Source organism: Amyelois transitella, chromosome 10 (assembly GCF_032362555.1).
Source record: "Amyelois transitella isolate CPQ chromosome 10, ilAmyTran1.1, whole genome shotgun sequence".
NCBI classification, from domain to species: Eukaryota; Metazoa; Arthropoda; class Insecta; order Lepidoptera; family Pyralidae; genus Amyelois; species Amyelois transitella.
In genome coordinates, this window is record NC_083513.1 from 7,527,213 (window position 1) to 7,542,950 (window position 15,738).

Sequence of the window (15,738 nt, forward strand, 5' to 3'; positions counted from 1 at the left end):
TTCTCCGCCTCATTTATCTGCAGGGCTTCAATTACTATATGTATATTTAGATACTTCTACTGTGTTTTATTTCCCACATGTATTAGACTAAAATAAAACATAGTAAGTTACATAAGTTACATATGGCTTTTTGTATGTAACCTTATTACAACCAAAATATATGATTTATGATGAAAAATTTGAGTAAATATATTGAAATTTTTTGAGTAATGAAAAAATCATCATGCAAACACTGAAGTAAAATTTAGGATATAATGAAGTCATTAACACTGGATACAAATAACAAAATGGGCTATGGTGATATCAGCAATAGCTGTGAAATGATATTTAAGTACTTGAGGCGTAGTTCCATAATGTTTTTGATATGATAAGTCTACAAAAATGTCGGCAAAACTCAAATTTTTAATCCTAACAATAATACTCGAAAAGGCAATTCTGATCAGAATAGTCAGATAAAACGTAGAAAACTTGAAAACAGCATTTGTTTAGACACAAAGACGCTATCTGTAATAGCATCGTTGTTGGCAAAGCTTTAAAATATAAAAAGAATAGAAGCTACTTTAAAAAATTTGGGATATAAGAAGATATAATAAGGAATAGAAAAGGGAATTCTCAGATGGTTTGGTCAAATGGCGAGGTTAAGTTGACTGAGCTAACATGCAAGGCTAGTATGGAAACGTAAAAGAAGACCAAGACGAGCGCGCTTTGAGTCAATTAGAGAGGCCCTACGCTGACGCCAATGGGCAAAAGTCAGGTCAAGAGGACCCAAAACTTACATGAAATGAATTATGAATGAAGAGAAAACAAGAGTATTATGCATTTTAAGATCGTTATAAGCAAAAATATGTAGTCTATGTCTGAAAAACGTAGTAGATATAAAATATATTAACAAACATAAATAAAATTTGTCTTTATCGTTTAGGTTACTCATCTTCTTGAATGAATAGAATGCAAAAAGTTGTCTAAAATGAAACATGGAACATTAAATTATCAAATCGATTTGTGTGATATAATTTAAATTTATTATTCACGTCTTCAAGTTGCAACTTTATTCACACTTTATTTTGGACAAGCTTGGATAACATAAATGTAGTTGTTTTCTATTTCTCTTATCATTGTTATCGGGAAAATGTGAAAATGTTTTCAAACCTGGAAACCTGGCTTATCGGGTTACACCTCGAGAGCAATATACTGAGCACATATGTTTCGTTAGTGTTTCTTATTTTAATTTGTATGTATAGCCTTTATATAATAAACAAAGGGCTATAAGCCCGCTCTTTGTACTGTACTATTGTTTTATATTTGTTTATTATTAAACTATTAAGCATTTACTGACTTTCTTATTATAAAAGAAAATATTGTTATAAAATGTGTCGCAAAATTTAGATTTGATAGGAGAAAGAAAACCATAATAGAATTCAAGGAATGTTGAAGTATTTTTAACCTAAAAAAATATTACTACTTGGTAAACATTATTGATATGCCTTAATTTTTTTAACCAGTATAACCTACTTTTATCTAACGTAATTTAAGTGATAATCGTATTTTCGTCTGTACTTCTGTAGACATATCGTATCTTAAAATTACGTATGCGAAAAACATTTTGAGTGTTTTCAGAAATTAAACCCTAGTAGTAGTTGGCATAATAATCATAATAACTATAAGCTATTAATAGTAAAGTTTAATTGATACTGGGACTTCCAAAGCATCGACGGTCATAATGCTTTTTGTAGTTAACGTTCAAAGTTTAGTTATAAATCTCGCAAGATGTTGCCTTAAGTTTTTGCTAACGGCCCTCTGTACCTTGACCAAACTTCCTCCTACTTCAGAATTCTATTACTTTGGTACGATAAGTTTTTATAAGAAACTATATTATTTACAGTCCTTGATACGTATCGATCAATTATTTACTAGCTTGGCTTATTTTAATGTATTTTCGAATATATGTTCTTACGTAATAAATACTCGTAGATGTCCATATAAATCCATATTATATCCATATAACACTAATTATTATAATTTTTATGATGGATTCTAAGTTCGTCTGCAGAAATTCAGTTAGTCCAATAATTGAGTTTTACTATCTGCGTGAGATGAGAAACAACAGTTACAAATTATGTTTACAACATATCACCAGGTATAAATACTTTTATTTCCTTAGTCTCATTTTACGACATACATGGAAAACCGTTCAATAAATGACTGCGATAATTCACCTTTTTCCACAGCAATCCAGAGCCACGCGATGCATTAAAGTTTGTTTGACAAAATACCCAAAGTACTACCTTTGCTCACGTTTCGTACATGTGCGCTCAGTTTGAGCGGTAAGCAAACTCTCCGTGCAAGTGGTTTGTCAATACAACTGGAGGCTTTTGGTTACACAGCCTTGCAAAATACACGCCTTTGTGGCACTAAGTATCGGTACAGGAGTCAATACAAACATAGAGAGTATTTTTGTATTGGTCTATACGTACGCTATATCACGATGCATTTTACACAAAGTACACATTTTGCACAAATTTTATTCATGGTTATTTGCTTTTGAAAAGCTTTTGCCTGTCAGAACCTTAACGGAACTTCCAACTTTATGTTTTCTTAGTACAAAATCTCACACCCACGCTTCAAACATAATGCACTTGCTTATCAGAACCTCATTTTGTTGACTCGGCTAACTTTATGTTTCCTTTTGATTTTATTAAGCTTTATTAAAGTTTTGCAATGGAAGAAGAGAAAAATCTTTTATTAAGAAATATAATTTATTTGGAACTTTCCATTAAATATAAATTAATGTCAATTTTGTGTTTTTGGTTCGTTTGTAAAGACTTTATTGCATATAAAAAAAATACAATATAATTAATGGACTTAAAAAATTGAAAAATAATCCATATTATTAAACCACTATCTTTATTCTGTATGTGGACTACGACGAAATAAATCACATCTGTTATTGCCCTTTCTATGCAATATAACAACCATCATAAATATGCTATCCCTATAAAACCGTCTGTTTGAATATATTTTTGCTCATGTGGCACTGAGATGAGGGAATTGAATGTCTATTGATACAGATATCAGGTGTTTATTCAGCTTTCTAAGTCCACGCTGAAATACTTAACTCATATGCTTTTGCGAAGTGCTTGCTTTGGATACAGAAAATCAGAGAATTTCTAAGTTTATTTAAGCCCTAAGTTATAAAAACATTTATTTCATCCCCACTTACTCTCTTTATATGACCTGTTAATTTATAAAATTGAAATAGCCATAAGTAAGCCTATATTAAGCATAGCATAGTATTTGGCTTGGCATGTAAACTGAAAAGATCACGAAAAAAAGTTCTAGAACACTTCAAATGATTTCGAAAAAAAATTGCTATAGAATTTTTACATTTTACAGTGGCTATACCTAATAAAAAAATATATAACTGGAATTGTATCTATTCTGCCAGGGAGTGCAATATTTTACAATCACTTTATAAATTTTCTCGGCGATCCCAGACGTACCTCGCAATATCATGGTTAGAAAAAGCAGGCGTCTAGCAGTCGGTCTGTTGGCTTGTTACACGCTGCAATAACTTTAGATGAATAAAACTAAACTTTTCTGGATCCAAGATCTTCGTCGGGAGCCTCTAGAGATTTCGATTTCGATTCAATAGTTTATATCACTCAAAGATAGAGTTGGAACTCTTAAAATGAAATGTATTCGTGATGTATACCAGTATTTGAACTTAAACTTTTTAAACTATTTCGAAACTTGTTTGAGAGCATCAGTTTGTATCAATTTCAGACGAGACATTTGCTTGGTAATCTGGCCCGGGGGTTCAGAATTTGGGCGATGGGCTAGCATCCTGTCACTATCTTAATCTCAATTCTATCATAACAGCTAAACGTGGTCTTTCAGTTTTTTCGGAACAATTGTCGCTGATCTTTATCGCTGAATTAAATGAAAATTCTTCGCCTGAGCTAATGACGTGGTGTATATATTGATTTGGCCACGAATAGCAAACATTTAGTATTTCCACTCAATTAAATTACTCGCTGGGACCGAAACGGCGGGCAGTAGATTTAATCACAAGACATTTGGTTTGGCATCGTGTGTAATTTCCCACGGGCTGCGGCCAACCGCGATTATTTCCTCTCCGAAACAGATGTTGTTTTATTTCGATTATGTTCCATTTTTTACCGTGTCCCTGGAGCAAACAAACTTCGGTGGTTTGTCCTGAAACTGGATTTTCATCATTTTTGCTCAGTAACATAAAAAATAACTTGAAGCAAATTGACTGTACTTTAAAAATAATAATAAGTAGCCATTTTAGGAATTAACATAAATAGGTACATCACGTCTTTATCCTATACGGCGATCATCTAGTCTCCTACGACGTCCAGAAGAATACTTAGTTGTATGGTCCTATACACTTAGAATTATAATACGTACCTACATACATTTCCCTTGCGTGGTAGTCTGCTACCCCGCAAGGCAAATCCCAACAGTCTAGAAAAGGCTGAAAGGCCACGTTCAGCTGTATGATTTTTTATTTAATTCAAAAACTAACATTATATTTTCAAAAACATTAGTACTATTTTCTACTCAACTACGTTGCTCGGGATTAAGCGAGACCTTTTTTATGCTTAAGCATGGTATTATTCTAGGTAACAAATATTATGATAAGAGATATTTTTCTCGACCCAGCTTATGTAAAGCGGGGATCGTAATCGCCTCGGCTTGAGCTCACTTTTTCATAGCAAAGATCAAGTAAATATTGAGTGAGAGCAAAGTGTAGGACTTATTTTTAAACCGAAAGATACCTTTCCTTCTAAAAATAAGTACCTTTACAAAAATATCTTGAATAAGGAGAGCATTGATCGACCCTTCGAGCGTCTCTGTATGAAAGGCAGATAATAACGGTAAGTATATATTGCATATATATAAAACTTGAAAGAAGTACAAGACTGATAATAATGGCAAATACGAGATGTATTTTTATTATTATCAGTCTTATATAGAGTGTTTATTTTTGTATGCAATAAAAACCATGAAAACTCATAGAACCAATGTTACTTGATTTGTTTACCCTTGCAGTCTTTAACTCGTTATACGATATCAATTACCCTGTATACAAAGATAAGTTGATAAACATGAAATATAATGCAGCAGTGATGATAATTACTTACCTACTTGTTGAATAAATTAATAATGCGCAATGCTTGTCAAATATTCTGGTGATTAATATATTCATTTTTTACCTTTATGTTTCAACAATAGCGTAATTTTACTGATCCCCATTAAATTCCAGCTATATATTTCCCATTTGAAGGTTTTATAGGTGTTAATTATTAAAATTTTACCAAATTAGCTATTCCCTGTATAAATGTACGAGATTATGCTTACGTGGAAAATTCTGCTAATTTCCGTTCCCGTAGGAATTTCAGGAAATCCTCTCTTAGTGCAACGCACCACATAAGGAAACTATAAACTAAATTACGAATCATAACCAGCGGTTTGGTATCGCGCTGATGTATCAGTCGATCAATGTCCTCTATAAATAGATTGTAATCGATATAGTTATATATACTACACACTGATATGGATAACAAAAACAGCAGTATCATTATGGAGCAATTCGTTATAATTAACGAAGGAATATACTGACAAAATAGCTTGTTTATCCAACCCCATACGAACGTGATACGAGGTAATCGAATTTCTGCCTACAACAACAAATTATGATTTGCTCAATTATAGCCCACTAATTGAGCCAAACGTGTTGGGAATATTATATGCCATTAATTGTTTGGTTTTAATATGGAAACACGATATTAGAATGTTAATTCGTATCGTTTTTATATAAATATCTCAGTATTAATAATATTTACTTTGTTAACTCGAATTTTATTTGATTTGTGTAGCTTTTTTAACTACATTAACTTGAATATTGATTTGTTTCTCAAATGGACATGCAACATGACACATATCATTTAGTTGTCAGGGCTCTTGAATTGACTCTTTCAGAATAGGAAAAAACACTTTTTTTGTCTAATATCTCTTAGATATATCTTTCAAAAAAGGAATATACAAAAAAGACGTCGAAAAGTCAAACATTTTTAACAACTGCGATTAAGGAAAACATTAGTCAAGGATACATTGTTTACAAGTGAAGAGAAACCCTAACAGAACAATGTATGAGCGGATGTCTGCATGTATGTGTCTACCAGTGTCCCGCTCAATCCCCGTTTCCTGTACTGCTGTAGAATCTCAAAGAAACAAAACGGTCCATAGCCGGATGTGCCTTGATAAGGAAACCGGAAGATCCCGGCTAACGAACATAACAACCAACGACCAGTAAAGGCAGACCCCTCATGCCAAAACATGGAAACCTAGTGAGCCTATAAATGCTCGTGTTCAAAAGGACGGGGAAGGTCGAGTTAAATTAGTTGCTACACATGCTAATGTTCGAGTGTAGGTAATCCTTGTAAGTGAAGTGGAGAAAAACTGCCTTTGATACTTTTTTCAAGTGTACTTGTTAAACATGAAGTTACTTATATGTTAATATATTTTACTTATCGTAATATTATAATTTAGTATTTAATTTAGAACAATTGATTCTTTTGTTTCTAATTTAGGAAAAAAAAATACTCGTATACATCATCAATCATTGCTCAATTTTGTGATGTCCGTTTAAGCTTGCCAATTGCTTGTTTTCATCTGTTACTCTCGTGGCTCGTTGTATGTCTCGGATATAACCCGACAACTATAAAAGTAAAAATAGTAAGTTATTTATTTCGATTTATGTAAGTATAACCCATAACGTTAACACTACTCAGTAACATTTTCATTGCCCAAGCATAAGGGCAAAAAGATTATTTTTCTCCACCAATATGTATGTTGTAAGTGTGCCAAAATAAATCTCTCGAGGTTTTTGCATCTGCGTCGTTTCCACTCCATCTCTTCTGCGACTTTTAGATAAATCATTTAATTTAGTTAACTGATCAGTATCTGACAGATAATATATTAGTCAATTAACCTAGTATCAACCACGAAAATCCAAAGTCTAGACAACAGCGGCGAAATGGAACATAGCTCACACAATGAGCTATCGACGCGAAGCCACTAGAGGCCTACAACTGGCTTTTAGTGGTATAAAAGCGCGGAGAAATTGCTCTTATTGTTTTCCTACATTTCTCGAGCTTCAAATTGTGTTTGAGATAAAAGTTACATTCATATTAGTAGTAAAAATGGACCTTATTATTTACTGTTAATACCCGCTTGTATTCTAAGGTGAGGTGAACATTCAAGCAACTGGGTGTGTTACCAAGAATCAATAATGGCTCAGGTTCCCCTGCAAATGGTGCAGTCAGGTGGGAGTCCCCCAATCTAGGATATATGGTCCAGCACGTACCCCGGGTCTCGGGCCAGTTAATATTTTTTGACATTAACCGGATATTGCGAAAGGGGTTATAAACCTTAGAAATTTCATGTACAAGATACCATCGTAAATAGTGATTTTAACGTAGGCGAGGAAGAACCTAGGTATGCTATTTTTAATTCCGTTTCACTCAAGCGTGGAGAGTATTTTATTTCTACCCACCCACGCCAGGTCGTAGGTCAATGACTCGAGTCTTTGACTCGAATGCTCTTCAAGACGATTCAATAAGTAACCAGCCACCTTTTAAGTTTTTTAATTTTCACTTTATCCCAACTAATATTATAAATGCGTAAGATATTTATTTGTCTGTTTGTTAGCTTCTCACGGGTTATTTACTGAATTAAGGACAAAGGTTACCTTTCATCCCGATAAAGCTATATTTCCCGTGGGATTAGCGACAAACCTGTACTTTTTGTAGGTGGCTATAAATTCGTCGCTTATTGTAGATGGCGCTAAATTTATGCGGGCGAATCTGCGAGTTAAACATAGTTATCGCTAATAGCACGAAAGTATAGTACGTATATAGTTTTAAAAAAGCGACTCTCGTGTATCCTTTAAAAGTGCGGATATAAAAATATCAGAATTTTTAAAATGACAAAAATATATTCTGGTACAAAAAAATCACAATGCAGTACAAAAAAGCTAAAGCATCGGTCACGAGACGAGTGCTACCAACGTGAAGCGACCGACTTCCACCGGCTTTACAAATGTTAAAAGCGCAGAAACCACTCTCCTTGCTTGCTTACAGCGCGCCAGTCTTATTTGAACAGCTGTGTTTTAAGAATGAGTTCCATTGTTAGATACCTACTATATTTTGTTATACGCTGTTGATATTGTAAAGCTTCGAAAAGTCAATAGATTGTTTTACTTTTTGTCAGGTGTAGCATCACCAAGTAGGTCTGACCAACGCGCTAACAACGTAGAGGTCATATATAACCTTAGCATTTAGTAAAAAATATTTATATTTTTTCGATATTTGAGACTGAAATGAGTCCAAATAAGACCTAATCAAGAGAACAGTGGCATACATTTTCTACAATAACAGAAAATGTATGTATTCCAAGTAACATGAATGCAAAAATCCTCATAAAGAAATCCAGTAAGAACGTAATAAACGAAGGTAATGTCTATATCCCTTGCAAAGTAGGCAGAATAGAAAGGCAACGCTCATAGCTTAATGAAAAAATTGAGATTCAAATAGTGTCAGCGTTGTAGACCTACAAGAAAAATTCCAAATTTATTAGCCTTTTATTAAATCACCTTTTTTGTGGGACAATTAATCTTGTCAAATATAAGTATAATACATAATACCCGTTCTTTGTTTATTCCTCTTGCAGATCATATCCCTTGCAGTCACGTCACGGTCGGAGATGCGACAATTTATAAGCTGCGAGTTATTGTCTGCGTTGGCTTCAACGGAACCGTGCCGTGGGGTAATAACGGAATGCATGGGAAACATCAGAACATCATCTTTATATAAATCTCAGAATAAAACATACATATGATCAGATCACACCTTGAGTGTCAGTGGCCGTACCATTAAGGTATAAAAAGACGTGATGCGTAAAGAGCCATAGTTTAGATTTGAACCGAAGTCATGTACCACTTAAAGCTGAAATTCCTCATGAAATATTCCTTAAATGTAACATGGGACAAATCTTGTTAAATATGCATCTTAACACACTTTGTTTATTCCTCTTGCAGATCATATCCCTTGCAGCGCCAACACGGTCGGAGATGTGACAATTTATAAGCTGCGAGTTATTGTCTGCGTTGGCTTCAAAAAAACCGTGGCATGGGATACTAAGGGAATGCATGCGGAATATCAGATAATCATCTTTAAAAAATCTCACAATTAAACATACGTCTAAAGCGTCAGTGGTCGAACCATACCCTTCACTACTGGGAAGATATACTTTCAATTCTTAAGTGTCGGTAACTACACGGTCTTCTTCCGTAACTGTATTATTAACTTTCTGGTACTATTATTTGCTATGGGAAAAGAGATGGTGCATATCATATCAGACGAGCACTGCAACTGACTTTGTATTTCACGATATTAAAATACACAATAATCTCATTTGAAAAATTCCGGTTCATATGTGAATATTATGTTTGTTATGAAAACTCAAATGTAATATTGTTATTTGCCTCTCATGTGCAAGACCATGTTTCATTTTAAGGCAAAGAATATTGAAAGGATGAACCTATGTTGGAATTTTATACACGAACTAATTAGTAATATTGTTAGTACATTTATTTAACAGAAAACGAGATAGATAGATAGAATATCCTTTATTGCACATAAAAATTATAACAATAAATTAATACTAAGCTTATTTTAAGTTAATGTACAAAAGTAAGGTAAATAGTATAAATAAAGAAATTTTATGTTTGGGGTCACGATTCTACACTTCTTCGCCCCTCAGTCTAAGGTGTTTACTAACTTCATTCTATTCATTTTTCGCTATTTATTTTACGCATATTTAAAGGTATTTCAAATTTCGATAGAAACTTCTACGAACATTTCTATTTTATGTGTCCACATTCTCTCAAATCGGATCATAAGAAAGGACCGTGCAGATAATCCTCAGATACCAGCAGGCTTTGAAGACTCTGAGATCTTTCTGTGTTACAGCTAGTCTTAAACTATAAATGTTTCTGATCCTTTTTTGACTTAATCATTAATAAATGCTTTATGGTTCCCTGCAGTTTATAATAGGAGAATATTCAAATCTTTTTCACGGATGTTAAAAATGGCAACTGAGGGTACAAGTAACATGATGTATACCAGCTGCTTTCTTCTCGCGTAGATTGTTATATATGTATATAGACAAAATGATAAAGAAAAAAAAAACCCTCTAGATGTCGGTTTATAATTTGCGTAATAAATGACACAGACAACATTGCAGCATCATTCAAACAACTGTCATATCCACCCTAAAGTTCACTCAAAATGATGATAAGAAACAAACAAGATTCGTAATGAAATATGAACGTTATATGATATGTTTGTGTGCCTATTGTTCCCATTATCTAAGTTCCTCTGTGGCATTATCTCGAAGATGTCTCAAGCCTCAAAATATCACACGGAAATGGGTGTATAATGTGTCCTGGCACATCCATTAGCATGACAACACCACAAATCCTACAGTACTCTAAACGAGCACAAATTATAATACTAACACATGTATAGTTACTCACTTGTATCACTGAATTGAAGGGTGTAAGAACTCAATTTTAGAAAAATCTTGAATCATCTGCACAATGCTTTCCTTAAATATAGTGTGTGTTTAAATTTAGATGCGTCACAGGCAATTTATCTCCAAATTATTTTTTTGTAAACGGCTAGCTATGTCTGGGCTTTTTTTTACCAGTCAACCAAGTGAATGATGTAAAGATAGTACGGAGAAATGTAAAAATTAAAAAAATATATATTTATAGTGAAATTACAAACTTACATAAGTGTCAATTTCTGTCTATATTTTACTGTTTTCTTACTAAATACTTATAATAAAAGCAGTACGAAATTTACACATCTGTAAACTACATATTCTGTGTCACGAGCCTTAATTATTTACCATCTGCCAAGTGCCTGCCTTTGCTAGACAGATGAATGACGCACCCCAGGGTACATTAACTTGATTCCGTATTTTGGTTTTGTTTTAAAACCCCGTGTACACACGTGACAGGAATTAATTGTAAACTGAACGTACGTTCGTATTAACGCAAAATATAACACATTTTCACAGAAGCAAACGATGTGTAATCGAAACGGCGCCGTCATATTATTGTTCTGTACAAATTAAATGATTATAAACGTCAGACATGGTTAGATATGGAGAACATTACCTTTCAATGTGAATCAAGAATTTAAAACCAAGTAAGCTAAGTATTTATTTTTCTTTGAATTAAAATTCGTGTAGACTTTGAAACTGTTTTTGTGTTTATAAAACTATTAAAATAAATCATGATTATTTTAACTTTCACAATGTAGAACTGATCAAGCCACCAACTACACTAATAATAATTGATTCACAACCGAAAGGAACAGCTTAACACGTCCCATAATTACAATGCTAATTGGTATCTTTTACTACTCAATTAAGCTTGAGGTTCTATTCGACCACGCTTCATACATTAGCCAGTACTACTTCTGATTAAATTCCTAGCTCAACTAAAACAAAAACGAGTCCTAGCTTTCAAGGCACTAAAGCCCGTAGACTCGTTTATAGAATTTTGTTCAATCAAGATAAAACATCATAAATTTCGATTAGGCCGTAGACCTTTACAAGCATTTCTCTTTCCTACATCGTAAAGATACTGACATGCGACCGGTCGTTTTCCGTAGAAAAAACAAAACGTTACAAGAAACTTCCAATCATAATACTTTTTGCATTATCTCGTAAAATGCGTACCATTTCGGGGAAGTATAGTTTTGGAAGTGGTAAAACTTTTTCGATAAGTGCCCTGGAATAGCTAAAGTACTATTGCCATTGTTCTAGCCGACCCGATCGCCGACATTATGAGAATGTACGATTTGTCTTGAACATGTATTTCAGTGTTTAATATTGTACGGACATTTTCTTTTGTTATCGGAAAATTCTTCGCTGCGCGGAATTCTTTCGTGGATTTCTGCGATATTTCCTGTACTGGCTGGGATTTTTAATACGTTGGTCTTTGCAAGAACGTCTTACGAAATATCTGAATGTGTGTTATACTTCAGGTGGTAAATATATATTTGTATATTTATTCATATTCTTATGACATCTGTTTACTTACAAAATATTATATCTAACGGTAACGTCTGTGGCCTCGTAATTTTTAATATTACTTATTACTAGCTTATCTTTGCACGGAGACACCTTAAATTTTCAGTATTTTCAGATGAATAAACACATTGCAATAGTGCTGGGATGTAGATAGGGACATTTCAACAAATACGGGCTCATTTGAATGCAACTGCAGACCATATCGTGACAGCCACAGTGAGAGAAACACTACATGGAAACGACACTGGAACATTTGAAGTCTGCAAGCTCTTGTAATACGACACGACGCGACACAATACGAATACATCTCAGGAATATCAAATAGGATGATGAGGAAAGAAATTCCATGATAATCTCTGCGGCCTTGTAGTCATTTTGCCAGATTATCATACAGAAGTTGTGGAGAAAATGGAGATGATTCAGTATCAGGTCAAAATGAAAATGATCTTCTGAAATCATATGTTTTGGAGCTCAATTTCTGTGAATTCATGATATACCTACATTTCATGCAAAATTTGTTATTATACCTGTGTCAAATTATATTGTAGCCAGAAGTCACGCAATGCAAGTATGTTGTAGCATTAGTATGGGATAAATCCAGTGACAATTATTCTGAAGAGTGCTCTGAGGTTGGAAGTAAGTGAAACCTCTTATATATACTTTTTAAATAAAATCACATAGTTAAATAATTTAGCACTTTGTATTCCTAATCAAATCCTCCATAGTGATTTCGAAATTAGTGATCCTTAACATGGTTTTTATATCAATTCAGTGTTTACAAAACTTTCCGGTTAACCGCCGCCTGAGTGACATCAACCCGTCTTGGAGATTTCAATTTTATTTGAATGACGCTTCCTTCGACATCCATATAAACATAGGGAGAGGTGCTATTCTATCGTTCCGGAAATTACATGGCTGGTCTACCATAGTGAAATAAAAAAGTGTTCGGCACTACAAAAGCTTTCTCTATTTTTCTAAAGGAAAAAAATACCAATTATTTTTCCGAGTTGCATGACAGTCAGTTTTATACAATTTTTTGGTTCTAGTGTTTTTTATAGGTAGAATATTTTACAGTGGGTAACATTGTGGTAACTTTATCTAGGTGAGTGAGTGAGAGTACATGAGTTTTTAACGATTTCCCTTTTTGTCGAGAAGTTACATAACTTATGTCTGAGGACTCCGAAACTAGTGTTTGCACCATCATATTGATCAAGTGCACCAGTTTAAATTTTCCCGTGATCTTTAACATACCAACATAAAGGTACTTGCAATTATCACTATACATCTACTTTTAATTTTATTTTATTTTAGATTAATTATTCTATTTTTCTTCATTTTTATTTTTCTTTATTTTCTTAATGCATCAAAAGCCCTACCTTTTCGCTTGAACTAAATGAATTTGCACTTCTCACTTCTAGTTACTCGCATTAGCTTTTAAACAAGAAATAACTATTTGAGTGTTCCAAGCATTTCAGTTAAAATGTACAAAATCTACAATACAAAACAAGACGCTTGTTTCACTAAAATGCAATGCAAAACACGAAGTCGACGGTTGCATTGCAAGTTACAAACTCCAGATAAACCGATCGACGGTGGCGAGCCAATTAACGATGTTGACTTGAACTACGATGTCCGAATCCAATTGTTCCATCAATTTATATTAAGAACTAGCATTCGGGTATACGATACTATATAAAGAAACTATCTTGCGTCTTGTTAGTTATGTAGAACGCTTTGTTAGAAAGAACGAACGCTAGAAAATTTTATAAAAACAAAATATAGGTATTTGCGAATGTATAGAGCAAATTCTTAATTCTACAAAAAAGGAACAACATAAAAACAGCACAAAGGCGGGCTTTCCTTAAATAAGATTTCTTTCCAACCCTTAAATTCCGAGGACAATTTTTAAATTAAGTAGACGAGTAAATTTTTTCTTATATTTATGTTAGATATGTAAAATTTCATGAAAATAAAATACATTTTGAAGTTTTTTCTTCTCAATGTACTCGACTACATGGACAGCTGAATTATGTAATTGAAATTCATAGTAGCATAGTTGTCATAGCTTTTATAAGCTGACAACCTTTGCAACTAAGTATGAACAATCTGGTTTTTGGAATAAAACAAAGGCATTTGAGTAAAATTCTAGTACATACTCGTATACTATGTTAATTCAGCGATATGGGCATTTAGTCAGAAATCTAGAGTAAATAGTGTACAAAATCATATAAGAAAACCGTGCAAAATATTTGTATAAAAATCATTAAAAAAAATTGTAGTTTAAAAATAAAATTTAAAAAAATCTGTAGCGGGAGACAAATGATCCTTGATTTTACATTGACGACGATCAGTAATACTCAGAATTATATAAAGAACAATGAGACGATGTCACAAAGGCTCGAAAAATAATGGTGAAATTGTTACGAGTACCGCAACACTTGAACTCGGAAAAGTCGGACAATACAAAGAGAAAATTTTATTTTTAATTTGTTGGTACCGTAAAAACAGAGAAGAGGACATGTTTATTTAATTAAAATACTTGTGTAAAACTTTATTGTTAAGATTTTTGCTACAAGCCGAATCTTATGCTAAATTTTTGACAAACTCATTTAAAAAATTATATTTATTCGTGCAATCATCTACCTAGTTGATCTTTAGTTACTTTTAACAAGTAACAAATATATTTCGCTTTTTTATTTTTATTTATCTAGCCTCGAACATCAAAAGTCAAATGGAATAAGTGAAGTTATTTTACATTCCTCTGCAGCAAAATAGCTACATAAATATTTCTATGGAAAAAATACGAAACATCTCTTTATTACTATTATCTTCGTATACTTACCGTGACCTCCTCAAACGCCGAAAACGCTAAGAGCCTTTGAGACTGTTTTTATAATATTTTTCCTTTGTCCTCCTCGCCAGTGCCGTCTGTTAAAATATTCCGCCCGTAAAATAATTACCACCATAATTTTTATTCCTCATTTAGCATCGTTTCAATGTGGAAGATAAAAAACGCCAAGTTTAACTCTGTTCGGAGCGGAGGGTTCGGAAACTACGTAATTTAATTATGACTTGGCAGTTTTTACTCGCGTTTTAGGTGGCGTCGTATTGTAGCGCCAACTTGTCATGCGCTTGAATGCAAAAGTGTTGAAATTTGTGGGGTTGAGAATGATTTGTGTTTTAACACTTTTACTAAAATTCACTATCACGTTTTGCATTTAAATATAAACACCTATGCTTACATATTAACACGTCTATATCCCTTACGGGGTAGACAGATCCAACAGGAAAAGCAGTATGTCATAATGATAAGATTGAGATTCAAATAGTGAGAGGTTGTTAGCCCATCGCCTAAAAGAAGAATCCTAAGTTTTTTCGCCTACCCCTTAGCCGCCTAAAAATCAGAAATATGCAAAACCGGCTGATTGTTGGAATTTGATCTTTTAATCTCTTTACTTGGATGTAGAATGCTATTACGCGATTTAAGACTTTCACTCATCTGTAATTATTTTTACAAAATTTGAATAGTGCTAGCTACTCTCTTAA